Source organism: Dermacentor andersoni, chromosome 10, assembly GCF_023375885.2.
Source record: "Dermacentor andersoni chromosome 10, qqDerAnde1_hic_scaffold, whole genome shotgun sequence".
NCBI lineage: Eukaryota > Metazoa > Arthropoda > Arachnida > Ixodida > Ixodidae > Dermacentor > Dermacentor andersoni.
The window spans coordinates 102,610,796-102,636,228 of record NC_092823.1 but is presented as its reverse complement, the minus strand read 5'-3'; the positions used below and the strand labels follow the sequence as shown (position 1 = coordinate 102,636,228).

Genomic DNA, 25,433 nt, shown 5'->3' with positions numbered 1-25,433 from the left:
AGTTATCTTGCAGGTCGACGTCAATATGTATGTTTCAAAGACTACTCTTCGGATTGCAGCGATGTGCTATCTGGCGTCCCACAAGGAGCCGTTTTAGCTCCTATCCTGTTTCTTATTCTGGTTATCCTCCCTGCCTTCTACTTTTCTCTTTCCTCCTCCCTTATCAATGATTTACACATTAATAATAACGCCACAGTAAGAATGTTTGCAGAGGACTACAAGGAAATAACCTGTCGTGATGAACCTTAAACAGTGCACTTGAAAATATAACAAAATGGTGCCAAACGTGGCAGATGGTGATTAACACAGAGAAAACAGTTTGTATGACAGTGACGAATGAAAGAGCGCCCATGAACTACCCGTATTATTTACAAGGACAGATGTTAAAGAAAGTAGAAGAGTATAAGTATTTAGGCGTCATAATTTCATCAGATCTTAAATGGGACAAGCAGGTAACGTATATTGTTAATAAATCACTGGCAGTTCCATACTCGTTAAAACGCTCCCTTAGATCCGCATCAATAGATACTAAACGCTTAGCATACCTGTCACTAGTTCGCTCTATACTGGAATATGGAATAGTATGTTGGTTTCCCTTCCGTAAGCAGTACATAGCAAAATTGGAGAGCGTACAAAGGAAAGCGATTAGATTTATTTTTAATAAGTATCGCCGTCTTGACTCCCCCACAGAAATATTAAGGCGAGCTGAACTTCCCCCTATACAAAATTGAGCTTGACTACTTCGTCTAAAGTTTCTTTTCCTTCTTCTTAATGGCAGCATGAAAATCAATGCGAGTGACTACTTGCTACAGACAGATACACGTAGTTCTCGAACAAAACACACCAAGCACTTAACAGAATACAGATTTCACAACGACATATTCAGGTACTCCTTTTTTCCACATGCAATCCGTGAATGGAACATGTTGCCTGATGACGTTGTCACCTGCACATCACTCGAAACTTTTGTCGCCAAGTTATCAAACAATGCTCTGTAGCTACGATCTGCACGTAGGCGAGCTGCGTCGTACAATGGCATTCTGATTCACTTCTCAGTGTCTTGTATTCTGCCCTGATATAAACACCTGCTGAATCTTGTCTCTTGCGCATTGCGCATCCAAAATATTTACATTTTCTTTCTTTGTTCTTCTTTTGTGTGCTAAACTTTCCAACATGGCGTTTACTACCATTTTTCACCGCTCCTGTTATAGAAATTGTATAATGATTATAGAGCACATATGTACTGTCTTGTTCACCCAGACTTATTCATGTCCGCGCCTACTTGAACTGTGTTCTCTTGAATATGTATCCTGCCCCTTTCCTGCAACAGCCTCAAATGTGAGGCTAACAGTATGTTCAAATAAATAAATAAATAAATACATGTGCCAAGGTTATGTGTGTACCGAAGGATAGTACCAGCGAACGGCTTATATAATCCTTGTACGCTGACCAATAAAGCAAGCTGAGTAAGCGCACCGCTGTTCTACGTAAAAAAAAAGACAATTGAAGGATAATCTGCCTTGCGAAGGTGAATGACCAGCGGAGCTGTAAACATCCTGGTAAGGAAACTTGTAGTAAAGACTTTATTGCATCACTCATTGTCACTTAGTAACGACGGTCACAATGGTTTTGTGGTCGCTGCGATACACACTGATCGGCACAGTCCCAACTGCAAATACATTCTGTGACCATGTCATATCAATGCACGTACACGCCGTTGGGTGGTCGGTTGGGCCGGATCGGTGTGGCATATTGCAACCGATATGTTGAGTGGAGGAACGTTCTAGAACACGGGGGGTGGGACTGTCCCGATTCACTTTCCAATCACGTCCTGCGCTTTCTTTATTATTTTCACAAGCTACCTGCGATGTCTCTTTCAGGCTTGTGCACTTAATCTCCGTTAACCTTGAAAGGGCGTCTCGACGAAAACAGCATTCACTACTTCTCGGGAGCTTATAGGGGCACTGGACACCAGCAAAACGTTTTTTTTTTGTTGTTGTTGTTATTGTTGTTGAAAACTTAATGATTTTTCAAGTTTCTCGATGTTAGTTTAGCTCGATTCAGCGCCGGTGCAACGGCACAAACGTTGCAATGCGCCGATGCAACGACCGCCACTGTTTCCCGCTCCCCACCGAAGGCCACTTTCACCGGCTTGCGCCAAAAATTACTCACGCCACTGCCCCGGTCGAAACCGCGGTGACTAAACTACGACCCCACACACTCGCACCACACACAGCCCCTGTCCTTCCCACTCCAAGCACTTAGGCAAGCGCATATGCGGTCGCCGCGTGTATAATCAAAGGGCTCCAGGACCGGGCGCTCGCACTATAGTATACGTGTGCGGCGCTCGCCCCAAAGCGTTCCAGGTTCTCCTTCTCGAACGGGAACGTGAGCATCGCCGGCTTGTACTTAACCGGGAGCGCCGAAAAAAAAAAACGGCTTGGGAGGGCCGCGTCGGTTCTGACTCTGTCGTCGGTTGGTCCACCACGATATAGTCTGCAACTAATGAGAGATGTCCCAGGAATGGCGGTCATGACGTCACTGGTCCTCTCGACCGCCCAAAGAACGGCAAGAGCATAGCATGGTTTCCATTACTCGAAGAGAGCCGTCGCTCGAGGCCAAAGAGAGTGGGGGGGGGGGGATATTGCGACGTGGGCGCCAACTATATATTGTGCATCCTTAGGTACACGTTAGGTGCTAGACGGTACAGTTCGGACTGGCAGGAGGAAAGGCAGCACGAATACAAAAAGAACGGACGTGTAAGATCGCTGAATTCCGAGTAAGAGTGTTTCTTTAATCGCGCAGCACGCATGAAATCAAGAAAAGGTCAGTTGAAAATGAGTGCTTTCTGCGGCATCTTCCTATAATTTTGTCCTGTACCTTCTGGCCTGTGTGAACGTGGTGCTGGGTCGTAACAAGCTCGCCCGAACGCAAAGTCGACTGATGCCGACGAGAACTCGCTAGCAAGACAACTAGATATCACTAATTATCTTCGTAATGAATAAGAGGTCTCGGTAGCTACCCAATAATTGCTTTGGACAATCATAGCAACCTAAGTGGGCTATGGTGCGCTGTCACGGCGGGCGAGAGCTCTTCCGGCCATCGACAATTTCTGAATGGCGACGAGGGATTTGTAGTGTGGCACTTCGGTAGCTCTGGCTTCCACAGTACACTGCCCTGCATTAGCCTGGCGAAATACATGCCCCCGTCACCGCTTGTTTCCTGCTCTCTTGCGAGCCCGCTAAGATGCCTTTTGGCCTGAGTGTTGCCTTCATAATTATATGGCTTAACTATGGCTTACTCACGATTCACACTTAAGATCTACCTCAGCAAGCCTTAAGAGTGCCACGCGACCGTTCGGCATTCGAGAAGGCTTACAACCTTCCGCGAAAGTGTTAGGTAGAGGAAGTGAGTCAACTACGATAACGCGGTGTCTGTCCCTGCGTGAGCTGTACGCATCGGCTTATGGCCGCTGGCAACTCTTCCCACCGCGTAAGAACAAACTTCCTGTGTTTACCTAAAGCCACGGGGTTTTCCCCGCATTCTGCCTTCTCATAGAGACAGTAAAGGTGAATACTAAGTTGTATTGTTAAACTACGCATCTGGAAATGGCAAAACGGCCACCCATACGGCAACAATAGGCCTGGTACAGAGGCAGCATTTGAAGAAAAAAAAGAAAAAAAAGAAACACGGCTAGCGATGCTGCCTGGGACTTTTCACACCACCTCGTTCTGAAGTCATAGATTTTGAAAACATCAGCACGGGTCCAGTGAATTCTTTATCGGCTAAGAAGAATTGAATTTAGTTGTACTGGAACTCAAGACTCAACGTAGAAGTTTTTGGGAAGAGTTCTCGCACCATGGACAACTCGTAAAAATCCTAAATGATACCTTGAAATCCGTGACGTCACACTGAAGTACCGGCGCTGAGGCTCCGGTGGGAAATTAAAAAAGAAAGACACGTTGTTTTGATTTCGTTTTCAGCGCTAGTAACCAGCCCTTCGTTTCGGGCAAGGGAATGGTAAGATGATTTTGAAAGAACACCTCACTTTAGTTGGTGACAACCTAAGAATACAGTGACATACGCACCGCTGTTGTTTCACAGAGAATTCTTATAGTCACGCAAGCCGATTGTATTCGCTTGTTTTCATGACGTGATATGGACAATGCCGATGAAGAAGGAATCGGGTGCTAGAGCGGACAGCATGTTAAAGAAATTTCACTTTACTCCAAAAATAAGTTTTATATTGTGTATATGCATTGTGTTTTTAACTACATGGGTATAGGTTGGTCCATAAACACTGAGAGGGATGCTTGAAATCTTTATTTCTGAAAACTATTCATCCGCTCTTTTACACCTTTGAATATACTCCCTAGTAAGTGAAATGCACGCGTCCGACCCTTTCTACCATGCCGAGATAACACGAGTCAAGCCGTCTTTCTACACCTTACTAAAAATTGCCTCCACTATGTTAGCGACGCCCTGGTTTCATATCTTGTTTCATGCCAAAGCAACGTCCTTTACCGTTAACTAAACAATCACAACCATCCCCTTATCTGTCCTACAGTCGAGATGCGGCACCCTCCGACTTCTTCAATTACCTCACGGTAAAAGAAGGGCATTTGCTTTATCACGGAACAAGGTGTCAATACATGGGATGGGAGGCTATTTTTGCAGCTCTTAAGTGATGTCTTCACTCATGCTATGTAGTCTTGGTAGAAACGTTTGGACACGTGCATTTCGTTTACTGGAAACCATATAAAAAGGAATAAAGGTGCCGATGAATAAATTTCAGAGCAACGGTCTTAAAGTAAGTCTCAAGTCTTTCTTAAAGAACCCTAATATTGCCTCCTGCATTGTTTATATCACAAAGATCTCCTTCCTGTGGCATTTCCTAAGGGGCTGACAGTGTTCAATAGCAAACAAATAACTAACCAAATAAATGAACCCTTCTATCTATTATTGTTCGTGTGCGAGTTAGCGTATTATTTCCAATAACACTGCCCGTTTCGTTATGTATTCTACTACTCCAATACAATGTCCGTAGCTGTGCTGAGCATTACATCACCGACGACGCATTAACATGCAGTAGTTCCGCATTACTTCTTAAGCTACATCAAGCCGAGTTAGCTAAAGAGAGTAAATAAAGCCCTCATGTAGGTATAGCCCTAGACATACGGGGACATACAAGTTGCACCGAACACCGGACGAGGTACTGACACATATACGAGTATAATGAACGCCGAATAGGCATACATCGAGGCCGTGATGTGGTCCGAGATCAACAGGCGTACGGAGGAAGAAAACACGCGGATGACCTAGGCATGTTTTTCAATCTGTGTTGCGAAAGGATCGGCCCGCGGACGACCCACTTGTTTGGACGCATACGACCCACGTGTTTGGACGTATGCGTAGCACAGCGGCATCAACATGCGCTTCAGATCGGAGGCTATAATTCAGAGATGTGGTGTCGCAATGTAACAAAGTAAGCGGAGCAGGAAACGGACACACGTCGAAACGTGGCGGAAGGTCGAGCGCAATTTCTGCACCAGCGTAACCTGCAATGCCGAGTGTTTTATCTTTGTTTGTGCGAATCCTCGATTACACGTCTCAAGTCGCTCGCAAGTCTCGGCACGGTAGATCGCATCCAGCCGTGTAATTTGGCGCGAGTGAATCGACAAGCGGCCCCTCGCGGGCCCTCACCTCTGGTGCCAATGATAGGTTGACGAAACAGGGTGTGTGGAGATTGTCACGAATTGGTTCGTAGACGTTGGCATCTCAACGTCCTTACGTATTTCATTTTTTCAATGCATTCACATTTACAAATTCTCACGTGTTTGCACACGATCAGTGCGAGCTTTTTCAGGGACTATGCAAAAGAGGGCTAGGGCCAGCTTTTACACTAAAAGGTGTCCAAGGTTCATATTCTGGGCACTGTCAAATTCCACTATACCGTGAAATTCTCCATCTTCTCTGCTCTGATTGGCCCACGGGGCTGCTACAACCTCATTGATTGGCTCAGAGCGCCAACGAGACGAAATACGACAATGTTCAGACAGCACCCTATAGATTGCGTCTGAGTAGTAAAGCCTCTACTTGTGTTGGTTTTCTTTATTGACATAGCAACATGTAACGCGAACTGTGCGGTCTGCTTCTTGCCTGATGAACAGAAGGTGTTATACACAGACACTGTGTTACACTTGCTTAGTTAACCTGTTGCGGTAGCCCATAGCCCAGTGGCTATGGCTTTGTGCCGGCGAGCTCGTGGTCGCGGGTTCGACCGCGCCTGCGGCTGCCCCGTATCGATGGGGGCGGAATGGAAGAACGCTCGTGTACCGTGCATTGGGTGCTCGTTAGAGAACCGCAGTTCGTGAAAAAATTAATCGGCAGCCCCACTACGGCGTGCCTCATCAGAAAACTGGTTTCTGGTTTTGGCATGCAAAACCGCCGAATTTAATTCAATTACATGCTTAGTTACTCATTATATATATATATATATATATATATATATATATATATGCATGTGTGTGTGTGTTTTAATGCGATGGTTCTGTAGGTCCGGTAAGCCCCTAGGTTAGAAAGGACACATGCAAAAAATGTGGGTTTACTTGCGAACGTTTCGCCCAAAAAAAGAAAGAAAATGCATGCAGTAGCACGTGACGATACCTTCAGCTGAAATACAGCGTTCTGTTCTCTTTTCTCTTTTGTACGTTCCAACAGTTTTTTAATTTGTTTGTTTTTCGTATGCGTATATACTGGCGCTGAAAGCTACCAGGGAGCAAGCTTTCCCGAGGAAACGAACGCCGCCGTTGGCGCAGACGCTGGTCAACGCAGTCCCGAAGCAAAACTATAGTTTAGGGTACGGAACTGAACGAATGGAAGAGGACGGCCCAACGGAGCATCGGTGCGCGGAGTACGTGGCGCGACTTCCTCCAAGTCGCTGCTCCGATTTTTCTGGTCGCCCTTTAACGACCACTCACAAACACGGACACGCGCAAAAAAATGCCCGGGGCGCCGCACTGGCCCCGAACTGCTATACCGTAAGACGTCGCGCCGAAGACCACGCCCCCCCCCCCCCCCCCCCCACTACCCTCCCCTGCGTCCCCCCTTCGCAACTCCTTAGAGAGCGTCGATCGTATAAACGCATCCTTGGCGTTTAAGGCCCACATTGTGTACAAGCGGGCCTGCCGTATTGCCTGGGCTATAGCTTCTGTCGTTGGTCAGGGTGGCGCAGTACTACCGCATGTTTGCGAATACAGTCAATTCCAGTTAGGATTGCACGCCCCAAATTTTTTTTTAGGAGCAGGCCTGTTTTCAAGCTTACCGCACAACCTGTCTTATATAAGGTATGCTACGCTCTGAAAATATGAAATATGCGACGCTATGAGTTCACTGCCATACCAAGAGTGATTATAAGCAGAGTATTCGTGACTCGAAGGGTTGTCAAGAGGCAAGGGAAGAGGGGGAGGGGCTGGAGTGCTAGCTGCTGGTGCAGTAGCAGGCAGGATCAGCCCGACACAGTCACCCGGCAGTCGTTCCAGTTACCGTTGGTACAGGACCAAAAATTACCTCTCTGTAGCTCTCTCCCTCTCTATCTCTCTCTAAAGCGAGCCTTCCTTGTCTCTATGCACAACCATTCGTACAGAACCACAAATCTTCTCTCTCTCTCTCTAAAGAGAATATTTCCTTTCTCTGCACGGAACAGTTCGTACGGTACCACACGTCGGGCTGCGGAGTACACTGCGTAAAAGGCGGTACTGCAAGAGGACAAGCACAAGTGCAGTGGAGCCACGGCGAAGCGCGCGAAGAACGCGCTCGTGTCAGCCCGCTCTCGGACTGACCAAAACGAGCGGTGTGGAAACTAGGTTTCCATTCGGCCCACAGGAGCGCGCGTGGTAGTAGTTTCGAGGGGGGGGGGGTGGTCGTTACGGGGAGGCCGAGCGGCAAGGCGCTTGTCCCTCACCGAAAACCCCATGAACGATGAGGGTGTGGCAGGACGCCGCAGTGCCCGAACGGCGTGTTATTCGTGTATGCGCAGCGGCGTCGCCCAGCGCGTTCGGTGCGTAGTTTCTTTCCTGGTGAGTCGGCGTCCGTGTATACAGAGCACTGTGTCTTTTACACGGAGAATATCATTGGCACGAGAGTGGTTGTTGTGCGGTCGAGAATTAGGAAATGTGGAATCGGGCAAGATGCTATAAGAGGCTGGATCGGGACCACGCTTAAATGCACGCATCCTGTACCTTTGTGTCTGCGTACGAGTTTCGGTGCGCGCTATTGGAGAAACCGAGGCGGAAAGGAATATAGCCTAGGTGTAGAAAGAGACGTGTCTTTTCCTACTAATGCGTCGTGCTCTCTTTCGCCAACCCGTTGCGCTAATTCACTGCGGAGCTATTTTCGACGAGCAGTCCGGCCGGGGTAGCTAAGAGGATTCGCATGTCTGGTTGTCGTTGTGTAAACCGCTATATTAGTAACCATTAGCCTGCATCTGCGGTTGCCGTTTTGGGTATGCCGACTAGGTTGCCCACTATTTTGTTCTACTGATTTATTAACGGATCGAATGATCGACTAATTCATCAATAGCTGACAGACAGATTCATTGATTGATTCATTGATTGATTGATTGATTGATTGATTGATTGATTGATTGATTGATTGATTGATTGATTGATTGATTGATTGATTGATTGATTGATTGATTGATTGATTGATTGATTTTAAGGTTCCAAAGGTATGAGAGTCCGTAGTGCAGAGCTTCGGCACACCTTTGACTTAAACCACACGCGAATCACGCTACACAGGCCGTTGCTTTTTCGTTTTTTTTTTGCACACTGTATCCATTGGAATGCGGCCGCCACCGCTTGGGAATCGAACTCTCCACCTGTCTGCCCCCCCCACCCCCTTCGTAACATAACACTACCACTAGAACCACCTCGAATCACCGGGAACATTTTGTCCACCTCTTAATCACTCCGATCGCACAACAAACCCCTGGCAGATTGGATGTGTAAGTCAGCTGTCGACATAAGCATCTCAGTCATAGCCACCGCCTCAAGCTCAAGTTCATGCAAGACAAAGTCATCCTCCACTTGTACTGAAGTAATAGGCCAATGTATGAAAGCCTCTAACCCTACAGCTAGAATAGAACTGAAAGAACTTTCCAAGTTAATCAAGAAGCGTAAGGTAGCTGACATAAGGAAGTATAATATGGATAGAATTGAGCATGCTCTTAGGAACGGAGGAAGCCTAAAAGCAGTGAAGAAGAAACTAGGAATAGCAAAAATCAGATTTATGCTTAAGAGACAAAGCCAGCAATGTCATTACTAATATGGATAAGATAGTTCAACTGGCTGAGGAGTTCTATAGAGATTTATACAGTACCAGTGGCACCCACGACGATAAGGGGAGAGGGAATAGTCTAGAGGAATTTGACATCCCAGAAGTAACGCCGGAAGAAGTAAAGAAAGCCTTGGGAGCTATTCAAAAGGGGAAGGCAGCTGGGAAGGATCAGGTAACAGCAGATTTGTCGAAGAATGGTGGGCAGATTGTTTTAGAAAAACTGGCCACCCTGTATACGCAATGCCTCATGACCTCGGGCGTACCGGAATCTTGGAAGAACGCTAACATAATCCTAATCCATAAGAAAGGGGACGCCAATGACTTGAAACAATATAGACCGATCAGCTTACTGTAAGTTGCCTACAAACTATTTACTAAGGTAATCGCAAATAAAATCAGGAACACCTTAGACTTCTGTCAAGCAAATGACCAGGCAAGATTCCGTAAAGGCTACTCAACAATAGACCATATTCACACTATCAATCAGGTGATAGAGAAATGTGTGGAATATAACCAACCCTTACATAGAGCCTTCATTGATTACGAAAAAGCATTTGATTCAGTCGAAACCTCAGCAGTCATGCAGGCATTATGGAATCAGGGCGTAAACGAGCCGCATTCAAAAATACTGAAGGATATCTATAGCGGCTCCACAACCACCGTAGTCCCCCATAAAGAAAGCAACAAAATTCCAATAAAGAAAGGCGTCAGGTAGGGAGATACGATCTCTCCAATGCTATTCATATCGTGTTTGCAGGAGGTATTCCGAGACCTGGAGTGGGAAGAATTGGCGATAAGAGTTAATGGAGAATACCTTAGTAATTTGCGATTCGCTGATGATATTACCTTGCTTAGTAACTCAGGGGACCGATTGCAATGCATGCTCAATGACCTGGACAGGCAAAGCAGAAGGGTGGGTCTAAAATTATTCCGCAGAAAACTAAAGTAATGTTTAACAGTGTCGTAAGACAACAGCAGTTTACGATAGGTAGCGAGGCACTGGAAGTGGTAAGGGAATACATCTACTTAGGGCAGGTAGTGACCGCGGATCTGGATCATGAGACGGAAATAATCAGAAGAATAAGAATGGGCTGGGGTGCGTTTGGCAGGCATTCTCAGATCTTGAACAGCAAGTTGCCATTATCCCTCAAGAGAAAAGTGTACAATAGCTGTGTCTTACGAGTACTCACGTACGGGGCAGAAACCTGGAGGCTTACGAAAAGACTTATACTTAAATTGAGGACGACACAACGAGCTGTGGAAAGAAGAATGATGGGTGTAACGTTAAGGGATAAGAAGAGACCAGATTGAGTGAGTGAACAAACGCGAGTTACTGAGATCTTAGTTGAAATCAAGAAAAAGGAATGGGTATGGGCAGGGCATGTAATGAGGAGGGAAGATAACCGATGGTCATTAAGGGTTACGGACTGGATACCAAGAGAAGGGAAGCGTAGCAGGGGCCGTCAGAAAGTAAGATGGGCGAATGAGATTAACAAGTTTGCAGGGACAACATGGCCACAATTAGCACATGACCGGGTTGTTGGAGAAGTATGGGAGAGGCCTTTGCCCTGCAGTGGGCGTAGCCAGGCTAATGATGGTGATGATGATTATGATGATGATGATGATGATGATGATGAATAGGCACGGACTTTCTGTTCTCGGGTCCAAAGTTCAACAGGATTTAGTATTCTGGATGCTTCAACAAACGCGCAAAACAAGCAAATGCACTACCAGACAAAGAGGTTGAATTCTCGCGTGAGCTCCGGCGATGTCACGTGGTTTAATCAGTGCGCTTGATTAAACGGACAGGTCCTAACACTTCACTCAAGTGACTGCATAATGCAACAGCACCACCATATGTTTCACTTTACAACCATGCACGCATACATATGACCACTTCAGACCTTTGGAGACATTTCGACCATATATAAATTGAAACGTATACAACACATTCAACAAACATAAATGCAACATTCAAACTCAGATTTTTGTTACTATATTAATGACAAATCCATGTGTAATTTTCAACTATCTAGGCGTAACCTTAGCATCTAACCTTCCTTGGTGTACCCATATCGCTAATATCTGCAGCAACGCCTCTCGGTCCTTGGGCTGTTTACTCCGGAATCTGAGAAAGACGCCGACTAATGTACGTGCTCTAACCTATCTAACATTTGTTCGCTCTCAAAATAAATTTGCTTCTTCAGTTGGGTACAGTCATTACACTTGTTTGATTAAAATGCTACAATCAACTGAAAATAGAGCCGATAGATTTATCTCGCAAAATTACAACCACAACTCAAGCATAACCCAAATTAGAAAACAACTTATCGATCTCTCCTTTGAACATCCTTCTTGATATAGCCCCCCTATCCTTGTTTCATGAGTACGCAGACAGATCGATACCATTACCGATAACTTTGCAAGTCTCTTCGTTTGCTTCACGAAGATTACATAATCATCTTTCCTTCGCGCGCATCTATGGCAAAACAGACGCGTTTAACTCATCCTCGCTTCCACACGTCTTCAGCTTGTGGAACGACCCTACCGATGTCATAGTACCTGAACGTAACAAAGAACAATTTCGTCACCACCTTGACACGCATTTCTGGATTTAAAGATTTATCTCAATTTCTTTCTGGTCAGGATTTTATGTGTTAAGATAGAACTTACAGTGACTACAGTGATTCTCGTACTTCTTAACACTAGTGTAGACTTTTTTTCTGCAATCTCTACCAATGTTCATTTCTTTTTTCATTATTTGTATGACTGTATGCAGTTTAGAATTGACACGTTTTTTGTAGCCCTTTCTTTATATATAGCACTTTATTACCTTGCGTGTTTGATCTTCCGTGCACTTGTTCTTCATTATTAACAATGTTCTCTTTATAATACTGTATATAGAAATGTTACAATTTTCTATTTATATAATCTTTATTTAACTGTAGCTGTCTAAGCCTTGTTACATTTAGTGAAGCCCCCTTTACCCACTGCTCTTCTTGGGCCTGTAAGGTATGTTGAAAAGTATACAAACAAATGACACATTTCATAATCAACAGTGTCACACAGTCTATTGTTAATACATCTTTTTTTTTCTTTCATTGGAAATTGTACCGTGTGCAACTTTTTTGTCAGTGTGCTTTCGCAAGAAAAATATTGCAATAAATATGCTTTGTGGTGTTCACAATATTTATTTATTTATTTATTTATTTGTTTATTTATTTATTGACTGACTGACTGACGGATTGATTGATTTAACGGAAGGCGTGACCTCTAAGTCCCGGAGCGCTCCTCGTCTTCGTCCCCAGTTGCGATTGCCATGTAGGGCAGCTCACGGCAGCAGTTCCCACACAATATATGCATGTGTGTGTGTGTGTGTGTTTCCGGCGAAGCCACCAAATCTGTTGGTATATCTTTCCAGTGAACTTTCGTGACGTATATGGAAAACGACATCGTACACGCCAACCTTTCAACGCGCAAGCTCTTTTAATAGGAGCCGTGTAGAATATGTTCGAACCTCGCGCAATGCTTATTGCGACCACGTCGTACATTTACTCTCGTGTTGCAACGGGCGTCGGACAACGGGAAGAACCTAAAACTGTCCCGTCTGACTCATCGCGTGCTGAGCCTGCGCAACACCGCAGGACCACTGGGCGGTTCTTCGATCGGACAGGCCTGACCGAATAACGGCACTTTCCCTCTCCAATGTCAGGGTCACGAGAAAGGGGTTGGCAGCCACCGCTGCCTCGGCGGACAGACATAGCGGCGCCATCTATGAGCGAGACACAGTGGCGCCGACGGCCCTCCTTTCCGGGAAGCGCCAGCCGAAACCACGCGTTGGCCGCCGAAAACTCTTTCTCTGTTTTTTCGATAGAGGGCGTAGTGCACCGCCCACTGCGTCGTCATCTGTTTCGTTTTCGCGTGCCGTTTGTCTGGAGTCATCAGTGACTCTCCCACCCTAGCGTCTGGAAAGCATTCGCCTGGACGCACTCACACTTCCTGTCCGTCGTCTGCTCGACCCCCAGACGCGATAAAAGGGGGGGGGGGGGGGATACGCGGCCTGACGTCACTCTGCTAGATCGCGGCGCATTTCCGGTCAGACAATACTCAAGAGCATTATGCAGCGAGCCAAACACGCAACGTCCTTTGCTGGTCCTGGATTTGTACTTACTTTTTCTTCCGGATTTTTTATTCTGCTTCGCTTTCTCCTAATAAAAGAAACCCATTATCTCAATACACATCTTGTTCAAGTGTTAATGTTACTCTATGCTGTAAACACCTGGCTTACCTATATGTGAGTTCGGATAACACTATACCGTATTGCAATATCTTTACTTGTAATTTATGTTCACATTGTCTCATCCCCAGTTCATATATGCTATTGTATCCTGTTTTGCTGTAATAGCTTCACCAGTTCTTTTCTTTTACTTGTTTCATTCAATCATTATATGCTGTTTGTTCTAGGTATGTGTTCTGCAAAACCGTACCGGTAATGGCCACCACGTACATCTGAGACATCTACTGTGAATGAAGAAATGGCATCGAGGAACAGAGTATCGCCACCCGACGTGAAAAACACGTCTCGATTGACTTGTAAGCTGCGTTAATCAAGCTACATCTCATGGTAATGTTGGTAGAAGCAAAGTGCTGACGCATATTTGCTTTTATATACGCCTTTAAAAGGAAGCTTTAGCTCCGGTGCTCCTATCTAACTACGTGAAAGGAGCATTCGTTTCTCTCGCCAACCACTGCGCCAAATTTGGCGTGGTTTGTTGCATTTAAAAGAAAGCTTAACATCTAGTGACTGTTGGTTTCGAATATGCTATTTAGGTCGTCAATTTTTTACAAAAAATTTGAAGAAATTAAACATTTTTCAGAAAACGAAACTATCAAGTTTATAACTCTGTAACTCGGCAATGAAAGATGATACAACAATTCTGTGAATTGCATGTGATAGTACATCTAAAGCAGACAAAATTGATATGTTACACACGAATCACAGAAAATTTAGTAACATGGAAACACAGCTTTTGCAGCACCCTTGTACAGAACGTAACATATTCACGTAAGATATAATATGACATATCGAATTTGTCCGCTTTTAATGATCTAACGGATGCCGTTTACAGAACTGCAATATCTGTTTTGGCCGCAGAGCTATTGATTTGTAAACTTCGTGCTTCTATTTTCTTCAAGCTTCGAAATTTTTGAAAATCTATGTAACAAAATTTAGGCCCTTAATCAAAATTCCGCTTACAACAGTCACTAATATTTAGCTTTCTCTCTCAAATTCAGCAACTTTCATTAAAATCGTCTCAGGGGTTATCTCAGAAACATGTTATTGCACTTTCCATGTATTCGAATAGGCCGCGTTGGAGTTGGGTCCGAGCTAAAGCTTCCTCTTGAGAACCGTCCATTAATTATATTTTTTCTAGTAATTCTCGCTAAACTCTAATCTTGTGTGAGCTGTACAAATTCATGCGTTGTGTCGCCTTGTATATGCATACCGAGAGTATTACTTTCTTTTTGTCGTTGCCTTTCTTGTACTTCATAGTAGGTTATCTTGACCATCCAGAACCAGCTACCACGCAAATCCAGAACTTAAAATATGAAAGTTGATAACAATTTGTTGGCGAAAAGTTGCCAGTCGAGTACGTACTACTAGCTTTGAAAAAGTACCATTTTGCCTCCCTTCCTTCGTGCATAAAGCAAGAACTCGCTGAAGCTCAAACCGTGTAGTCTCAACAATACACTAAATCCATGTGAGAGTCTTCAAAATGTTCATTTTCAACTTTTCGTATTCTTTCTGTCGTCTCAATCTGTTTTTACTTTTTTACGCTGGGAAAGCTGAACTCTGGGATGCACAGTACCATAGGAATAGCCAATCAACGCTGTCTGAAAGCGGTGACGTAACAAGAATGTCCGCCCCTTTTTTTTCCTTTCTTTTAATGGAAATAGAAATGGCGGAATAACGCCTGTGAAAGAGCTAGGTTTCACAGCGTATTTCTTTATCATCTGAAATTTAAGAAAAGCAAAATGGAAGTGCAGCTGAATTCTGTTCGCATTGTCGCGACCGACGGTTGGATCTTGTGTTTCGGCCTGCTTCCTTGTTTGCATAGTTATTGGCTCCATTTCACTATTATTTAAAATTTTTTCGATGTCGTTCCTAGCTTCTGCGTCCGCTATTTCAGTTCCCATTTTCCTTTCTGTACTATATATATATATATATGTATATATATATATATATATATATCTCCGGGGTTTTTTTTTTGTGCTTAGTCTTCGCTCACTTCACCGTCACCGTTCCTTTTACCTCCCCTCTTTTGCCGCGCCACGCGAGGGTGGGTTCTCCGCACCAACTGGTGCGTGACGGCTAAGCCATCCGCACGGGGAGAATAGAGAGAGCTTTGCGGGGAAACTCGCTGCATGAACACTCTTTATGGACACGGCGGTACGAGCACGACTTGCTACATTTGCTTGCAGTTTCTGGTGGTGTTTGCTTTCCATGGGAGGCGGGGTCTGAATCTAGGTGTCTCGGGAATTGAATACTGCGAAGCTAGCGTTCATTCTGTGAGCAAGCTTTTGTCGGGTCTTCATCGGTGCCTTGTAGCCGAAAATTTTTTCGAGGTCTTCTGCTCACAATTTTAATGAAAGGAGGAGCTTGAAGAATGTGCGTGCGTGTGCGTGCGTGTATGTGTGTGTGTGTGTGTGTGTGTGTGTGTGTGTGTGTGTGTTTGGTGTGATTCGATATGTATGTAAGTTTGTGTTTGTGTGTCACTGTGTGTACGTATGTCCTAGTGCGTGATTGTGCGTAGATTTGTGTGTAACATGAGTGCGCTTGTGTGATTGTGCCTGTATGTATGTGTTTGTGTGTGATTGTGCTTATTTTTGTGTTGTTGTTTTCGCCTGAAATCGTGTGTGTACATGTATGTGTTTATGTGTAATTGAATGCGTGCATGTGTGTGTCCGTGTATTATCGGGGGAGGGATGGGATATTTGTACGAGCCTGTGGGTGCACTTGTGTGCTTGTTTCCAGAAGTATGTGCTGTTGTTGTGCCTTCACGCGCTGTTCTTGCGATTAAAGCGCTAAATTACCTCAGCGACTGGGTCACGTCATTGTTTAAAATTTACATCAGCCACATCTTCCTCCTCTTCTTCAATTGTAACTCAATAATAACGTCAGTCGTGGCCGTGGTAACACGCAAGAAATTACAGTTCTTTCAGCACTACGAAACCCAACATTCGGCAGCAATTTCTTCCAATGCATGTAACACACTTCTCTCTGCTATTGCCGGTAAATACATTTGCCATCGGTGGAACGATATGAGGTCATTTTTTTTTTTATTCTTGAAGCTAAGACAAAGGCAGCTGTCTTTCAGACGCAGCGACACGCGTTGATTGTAGTAATTATCGTAGAGAATGCGTACTCTTAAAGCAGCTTCTTACTTTGGTATTTTAATTCGTTCTTATTGGCAGTAGCCCTATTTATATACATTGTTCTGTAGTATAGTCACGCAATGCGTCTATTTCTTTTGCATACATTTCACGAGTGACCTTCATTATATAGTTGTGTCTTTTTAAACGAACTTACTTCAACGCCTTTCTCTGATGTGTAAAATTTAAGAAAGACAAAGTAGAGATATCGCAGAAGGTTAAATTCTTTAATTAGAAGCTTTTCTAACATATTTTGCTACGGCACACCTAAATTATCAAGAGCAACCCGCAAAGGTGCCTTTCTCCACAATAATATGCGATTGCCTAATGTTTCGGTTTCTATGTCACATGCACAGGAAAAGAACTCAGAGAGCCGAGAGGTAGGGAGAAACAAGAGCTAACGAAACGAGTATGGCTTCGCATAGCCAATCATTTTTACTAACCACTTTCTTTATTATTAGGACGGCTTACTGAAAGCCGTATGCATAGAAACGACAAAAAGGGAACACCTGGTAAACGCATGCAGCCCTGTGTGATGCAGGTATGCCATCAACCACTCCTTTAGGTAGTTTCCTGTGGCTTCAGTGTGATTTTGTAGCAACCCTTGCGAGATCAAAAAAAAGAGAGTAAACCACGTGATCGTCATTTAGGCGCATATTTGTGGTACCTTCTGCTCTAAATATAACATACGTAGGTATTGTGACACCTTCATCACCACAGCAATTAAAATTGTTTTGGAGGCGTCGTTAAACATGACCGTAGCAGTTCGTCTCTTCCGGAGTTTTATTGCAGAAAACCGGGCAGGGCAAGTTTCGAAGTTCATTTCCCGTTCCTACTCCCCAACTTTAATTACGCCGAACACAGCGACTGGATCGACCATTTGCTTGTAGAAAATGTAGCTATTTTCTGCGTTCCTTATCGCTTACTTGTACGTTCGTTTTTTCTATACTACTGTTGCTTTTCACATGAATCAATATTTCTGCCTTCTTTCCGAAGTTACACAATGTGCAGTCATTACAGCTTTACCTAATTCACCAAAAATTAATAAAACACAGCTAACGAATAACAATCGCTATAACTTTGTACGAAGAGCTACTAATTTGGGCTACAATTTTCCTTCATCAGCTTCTCAGCAGAATAATTACATAGAACTGAAAGATTCAATACATGCCCTCCTTTACGAAAGTACAGAACGTACAATCATTGCAGCTCTGCCTAATGCCTCGAAGGAAAAGAAACGTGTGTAAAGAAAAAAGGGAATGCACTCAATCACTGTCAAATTAAATAGATAAGAGTTAATTTTGGATATAATATTCATTCCCCTGCTTCTCAGCAGAGCAACTATTTCTAAAACCTAATATTTCTGCTTCATTTGGAAGGTACAGAAAGTATTCAAAGACAAGCCTACTTAAGGCGACACCAAAAAACACATACAAAATGATAAAGAGCAGCAGCAGTCGTTAATACTTTGCGTAGATTGTTAAGTTTGTGTGAATAGCTTTATTACTTTATAACATTTATTACGTGGAAAGCAATAATCATCGTCACCTTAAAAGAGGAAGGCCAACTTGTTCGCGGCATTTTTATAAAGTAAATATGAAAAAGGCGAGGCAATGGTGACAATGAACAAGTACAAACAGAAGTAAAATAGATGCGCAAATCACTGACAAATAAATGGAGAGAAATGGAAGGCGCGAATCCCAGAACAAGAAAAAAATGAATACGTAAGTGCATCAGCTTCCAAAGCAATAGTTTAAAAGAGGGGTTTCTCTCCCGCCACTTATTATAACAGAAGTTGAATACCCAGTTAGCAGTAAAACTAATAAAACTAATTGACTCTGACATTACAGCAAGAGTAATCAACTCCGACCGAGCCTGGCGGCTCCGTTCCGAAGGGATTCAGTCTAATTTGAATTGCGTGCGCCCGCCCTGACTGTGTCCTGGGAGAACAAGCCCGGGCTAACGAAACACGAGCGTAGGCTCGTGTTTGAATCAACGAGAAAAGGTTGCAAAAAAATTTGATTTCGTGTTGTGCTGCCTTCATTCAAATGTGTTCCCGCTGCATGGTTGCAGCATTTCCCAATGATTTCATCTCCTCTTCAAGATATCCGTATTTATAGAACTTCTGCTTTACGAAAGCAACTGTCTTGCTCATCCTATATGCCTGTCCTAGTTGAACCATATGCACATGAACATTCCTTCCAGTCTTTATCCGCCTAAACCATCCAGCTCTACCATAAATATTAACAACCGCTTACCCTATTTGACTGCTGTGCAAGCGTTATAACCTTATAACCTATTTGACTACTGAACAAGCGGTATAACCTCTGGATTTGAAAACGGGTTAAATGGGCTTCATTCTTTCAGTGAAGCCAAGTTCAACCTCCCTTTTCTTCAAAATTATTTCAGCTTTTCTTTTTCAAAGGTATAAACATAGACTTTTTTAAACACTACTTAACTAGTCTAAACCAATTTAACCTCGCACTGCAGAGTTCCCGTGGCGTGCATCGCGTCCAAATTTGTGACCTCCATCGTCTGCCCCGAATGCCATGACGTAAACATGGAAAGCGTGTTATTTTAGCGCAGAAGTCGTAGTGTCACGCGCTGGCATTGTTCCAATTATTGCGTGAATTGTGTAGCCTCATTCAGAGTCACATCAGTGTTTCCAAAATCGCGTCGTCGTTCCCTTCCACGCCTCTTCACGTAGTCGTTCTAACCAAACCAGTGTTAGGGAACTCTGCAGCCGCTTAAGACACAAAGAAAGCGTTTCTATCTCAACTCATAGCGGCCAATGAGGGCGCTCTTTTCATTACTTGCCATCAACGAAGAAATCGTTAGCGATTGCGAGCTGACGTTCATGAGCACACGATTCTAAGTGGACTACTATAACCAGACCAACACACTCAAGAACTTAAGGTAAAAACCCGTAGTAAAGAAAATAAACGATATTAAACAGTACGGTCGCCCAGAGCAATCAGTGTTCCCGGGATACTCTCGTCCAATCAAATCACGAACCTGCAATCTGCGCGTCTCAGGAAGTTGTAAAAAACTCGTCCGAACATATCGCCGTTACCACGTTCCAGGAGATAAACATAGACGGCGTGCGCCGCTGACGCCGAAGTCGGAAATGCCGCCGCATGCACTTCCTCTCTCTGGATCCTACGCGATCTTTAAAAAGCCCGTGCCTTACGCGCAACTTTCCGCAACTTTCGCGCTGAACATGGTTCCTCAAAAGTCCATCACTTCCCGTTCTCATAAGCAAGTCCAAACAAACGCAGCGCCGGGATTCCTGGAAACCCAGTTCTCTCCCGAATCGGGAACGCTAGCGGCCCTGCACCGCTCTCGCTTCCCTCTTCCCGGGGCGATGCCCTCGCCTCGCACCGGCTGGGGACCAGCCGCTGGCCTGGCCTTGACTCGACCGAGTCGTAGTAGCGTCGCGCTTCATACAGCTGCAGACGCCACCGCGTTTTCTGGGGCTCTTGCAAAAGCAACCGTCTTGCGCAAAGCCCAGACCGACGGGCCTTCGGAACAGTCGCGCATGAGGAGAACGCTTGCTCAATCGCGCGGGAAGTAAAAGGGAAAGCAGCCGAGCGCTACTCACCGGAATCTTGGAGCCTGCGTCGGGCCGACGTCTCTCCACAGAACGGCCGCCATGACTGGAGCTCCCCGTCTGTCGTCATGGCGACCGGGGGAGGCGCGAGAGCACGGGGGAAAAAAGGGGGTTGTTGGGGAGAACTCGCGCGTCTCTCTTTCCCCATCCTGGTTACTATTCCTTGCTCTCTCCCGACTTGTCGAAAAATTCGATCGAGAGCACTGAAGGAGCGTCGCGTTCCTCTTTCCCTGTATGCGTCGCTCCCGTCTCAGCTGCTCAGTGGCTTTTCCTGGGGGAGGGAGAGAGGTACAAAGAAATCGGTGCCCACAAATTCCAAGACAGGGGCGAATTTGCAACGACCTCGTAGACACGTCTGCTTTTGGCGGTGTTATTGCGTCGCGAAAACATGGGCGCAGGTTCGGAAGCACCTTTCATCCGGTCGGTTGCAGCCTAGTTGGTCCAACTGCTTCAAATGAACGTAGGTGTATACCTATTTTCAATGAGTGTTTGCAAGGTGAATAGACAGGACACGCAGGCACACAAATTACGTAAGCGGGTACTGACTTCGAGTGGTTTTGTTGTGGTGTAGTAGGATGAACAGGACAGGAAGGAGGGTCACTCGCAACTAAGCCTATTCGTAGCAGACGGTTTCACTTTTCGCAGGGAATATGGCAGGGTGCGATAACACATTTGGCGCTATTCCACCGCAACAAGTAGTTTGGTGCGCGTACATTGCTTAACCTTTCTCCGGCGACCCACTCTTTAACCTTCTAACAACTGCAGAAGTTATCGTTCGGCTGAAGGGGAGCCCGCATGTTGTCGTCGATTGTTGCGGTTATATATGCTGTCGGTCGAACCTTGTGCAAACAGACTTCACGCGAGACGCGAGTTCTGGAAGTCGCGCTAGCGACACCCATTACGCTGGAACCTTCGACGAGTCACGCATAAGTAGCCGACGCGCTAGACCCGCAGAATCCGATTCCTACGATCGACGAATGTTCTCGCCGCTATCGCTGCGTTTGATTGTTGCCTGTATTTCCTGGGCACAAGTTCACCCAATGACGAGTTAATTTTCGTTACTCACAATTTTGGCCACTGTCTCGGGCCTGACCGACGCCCGACAACGTGACAATATATGCGAACTGACTAGGCCAGCAACAAGTACTGATTCGTTACATCCGAACTGTTTATTTGGAACCATCAAGGGGCTAACGTTGCAGACAAGCGTTAAAATCCGTTCGCATAGTAATAATCATCAAGCAAATGCAATTATTCATCATTGATATTTACAGCAGGTAAACGTGAAGGCTCCGAAATAAACCTTTGAAAGTCTGCGTCCGCGTACGTCGTGTGTGTGTGCTTTCACGTCGTGTTTAGGGTTCGTACAGTGGTACCCTGAACGTGAAAGTGCCGGTTAGAGTGTTAGGAAGCCCTTGAGTGGGGCTTTCGGCTAAACAAAGTCAATTTTACTTGTGTATCTGAGCACGTTGATTATGGAAGCCAAGATTCAAGTGAATTCAATCCGATTAGCATATTTCCGGTATGGAGCCATCTTATTTCTGCTGACTGCTGATGACGGTTTACGCGAGAAAGGCTTAGCGAGCACTTCTTTATTATTTCGTGTGATAAAATAATATAAACGTTTGCTCGTTAAAATAGCGTCCTGCTTTCGAGGTGTCACGCATCAGGATGTTTTTAATCCTTGAAGATACGCTGGCAAAGCCTCGAAAGTCCTTCAAAAACCCTTTGTTCCTTTTTTCACCGCAAGGCTGCTGTGAACCGCCACTTTATTCGGGCTGAAAATGATAAGCTTGCAAAAACAAAGCACCCAGGAAATAATTCTGCGATAGCGCGGCGTTTCGTCCAGACATCGACATTTCATCGACAAACTATCTACAAGATCGTGGCTGCGTACACCACTCGCTTCGTGCTAATGCGAACTGAACAAAGCCACAACACTCTCACGGGAAGTGTTCGAACCATGACTGCCGGTTTTTCGAAGCCCAGTACATACGAGTGACAAGCTGCTATAAAGGTATTAAATTCTGGGGCTTGACGTGCCAAACCATCACGTGGTTATGAGGCACGCCGTAGTGGGGGCGGGGGGATTCCCTATTAATTTTAACCACCTGGCATTCTTTAACCTGTACCTAAATCAGAGTACGCGAGCCTCTTTTTTTGTATTTTGTCCTCGTTGCAATGCGGCCATCGGGGCCGAGGTCTAACCTCCGACCTGGAGCTCAGCGGCGCAATGCCATAGCCACACGGCTACTGCGGTGGGTAGCGAAACTGCCTATAAGGGTTGATGGCTGTGCGAGCCAGGTGGATGAATAAGGACGATAGAATGTTGCCGAAAGGCTCCTCGTCCCCCCAACCTTTATACCAAGGAGCCCATTCAACCAAATGATACTATATAAGGAGCCGTTTATGCTTGCATGGAATGGTTCCTTTGCTGCGCAATATACAGGACAACCGAATAAACAAGACAAGACAGAGCGCTGGCTAATCTCTAGTCCCATTTTTCTTCCGGAATGTAGGAAATCATCAAACCTTAAACAGGTGCACGAGAACTGGTGCCATTATTTCTTCGTAGGAAGTTATAGTACTTATCTGACTGCCTGATGGAAGATTCTTAATTTACTACAAAGGGTTAAAGAGAAATTGAATCATCTTACCTCTTTCACTTGTAAGATGCAGTCGACAACGTTCAGTGAAAAGCATTTAACGTGAAGCGCCCCAATACGAGCCGTAATTTATGTCTGCGATAAGTCCTGGGCCGTGGCGAATAGCACGGCTGTTTCCGGCAACTTAGCACAAGGTCTAAAAAGTTGGGCGTATAGAAAACGCGGATGCAAAAAGAGTGACAAGGACAGCGCAAACATCGACTATCAACTGAAATGTCGTACTGCGACGGAAAAAAAAAGGAAAACGACAAAACAAAGATATCTGCGCATGCTCTGGGAACACAACATCAGCCCGCCAAGCATGAGCACGCATGTGCATTTTCGGCAAATATCGTTATCAGACACAACTCTTCTGTATGAAGAATAATATGCCATGCGGTGCTTCATTCCCAGAACGTTTGTGCGGCACATTGTATTGTCTTGTCGCGCAAAGCATTTGCACAGTGCCTTATGAATACAAGACGAATGCTTCACCCACCTTCAATTACCCCTGCCGTGTGTCAGCTGCTTGTACGTATATATATATATATATATATATATATCGTGCGTATACTAGAGATGCCAAGCCACCATTGTCGGTGAACAGCGTTCATTTACGTGCGCTTTTTCCGAGTACCCCAAGGTCGTCTGAGCGTATGTAGTTCAAGAGTTATGCGGTACACGCTTCATTCTTACAAAACCAGTGATACCCTATACTTCTATGTGCACTAACCACGAGAGAGAGAGGGGGGGGATATAAGGAGGCAGGGATGTTAATCAGTCAGAATCCGGTTGGCTACCCTATGCTGGGGGAAGAAAGAAGGAAAAGAGAGAGAACGAAGGTAGAAAGGGTATAGAGACGTGCACGGACAGTACTTGAGTCAACGCCGCTCGTGCAAACCAGACGTTCTCAGAAGGCACAAAAGTGCCTTCACTGCCTTCTGAGCCGATGATCGGTGGGGACGGTGCCCTAGTACTGTCTGTTTACTCAGAGGACGATCATCTAGTTTCCTCAATGTGTTGGACAAAGATTGTCTTTGTGCTCGAAATTGAGGACAGTGGCACAATAAGTTGTCAATGTTCTCCTCGCATCCGCAAACATCACATGCTGGACTATCAGTCATTCCAATTAGTGCTGAATAAGCTTTCGTGAAGGCAACTCCCAGCCACAACCGATACGCAAGAGACGCTTCGCGACGATGCAGTCCGAGCGGAAGTCTGACTTGCAGTGAAATGTTTAGTCTGTGCAGTCTTGTGCGCCTTGTGTGTGCGGTATTCACCACCGTTAAGGAGAGCGTGCGTGCTAGAATGCGAAGTTGTCTCTCATCGTCGGTCCTGGAGAGAAGAAAAGCGACGCAGCGTTCTTCTTTGTTTGACGTCCGAGCTGCCTTATTTGCGTCATCATTTCCAATGATACTGCAATGACCTGGTAGCCACGAGGCGTCTAAAAAAAAAAAGACCGGAAGCCCGCCTGCGTGGTGTGCAATACCGCATCGCAAAACATGCTTGCGACGTTTCTCAATGGATGGCGCTGCGATTCCACAAAGTTTAGGGTGCCTTGATATCGGCGCCGGAGAAGCGTGGTATCGAGGCACACTAAAAAAACTTCTTTCGCATGACTGGAAAAGCGCTTAGTATTAATGCAAAAGTGCTGCGTCATAGCTGCAAGGAGGAATGCAAACGACTACGGTATAATTTTAAATGCCAGATCAATACTATGCCTACCCCTAGTTGTTTTGTTGAATCTGAGCTTCTGAAGTCTCGGCGATACTAGGGCCCCACAGGTGGCACCATAGTGCCGTCTGATGTGTGGTGCCTCGACGCCCTCCAGAGGGCGAAGGGGGCATCGAGTCACTTTAGTCTGATGCGTACTCATTGCTTGCATCGGAGTGACATAACACGATGGCACTGCGCTGTAATAGCCGTGACCATTATGATTCTATAATGTATAAGATTATGACGATGCTCATTACCTACCATGACAGGGACATCATGACGATACTAATTCCCATCATCATGTTCTTGGAGATCGTGCCCATGGTACTGATGAGGCTGTGAGAGAGAAAAAAAGCTTTATTTTGATTGAACACGGAGAGAAGTGAATCCCCGTGGTGGGCGGAGCCTTCAGTACAGGACCCCAGCTCCTGTGGCAGCACTGGTGAAGAGGAGGATGATAATAATTCTTCGGACGAGTCTGTATTAAAATTAGCTCACATGAACATAAACAGCCATCGGCAGTCGGGTTCTATCTGTAGTTTTTGCTTACCAAACAGGCTCTCAAATTCAGAGCGTGGGATTACGGCCTAAAACGCATCGAATTTCTTACAAAGATATCGTCTCCAGCCATGCAGTGCTCAATTCGCTCAAGTTAAGCATTCGCAGGTCAAGTCGCCGGTGTTTTTTTGAAA

General features: G+C 45.3%; 1 protein-coding gene and 1 long non-coding RNA gene across 2 annotated transcripts in view; one reads left to right on the top strand and one right to left on the bottom strand.

The window, feature by feature from the left end:
- Window positions 1–20,444, bottom strand: part of DAAM (disheveled-associated activator of morphogenesis-like protein) — a 170,925-nt gene extending 150,481 nt beyond the window's left edge. Inside the window, exon 1 of the mRNA XM_055077696.2 lies at window positions 20,372–20,444. The gene's annotated coding sequence lies outside the window, so the exon portion shown is untranslated. The remainder of the gene's footprint in view (window positions 1–20,371) is intronic.
- Window positions 1–25,433, top strand: part of LOC129387926 (uncharacterized) — a 78,690-nt gene that overhangs the window by 22,198 nt on the left and 31,059 nt on the right. The window contains exon 2 of the long non-coding RNA XR_008615078.1: window positions 13,801–13,929. This is a non-coding gene — a long non-coding RNA (uncharacterized lncRNA). The remainder of the gene's footprint in view (window positions 1–13,800; window positions 13,930–25,433) is intronic.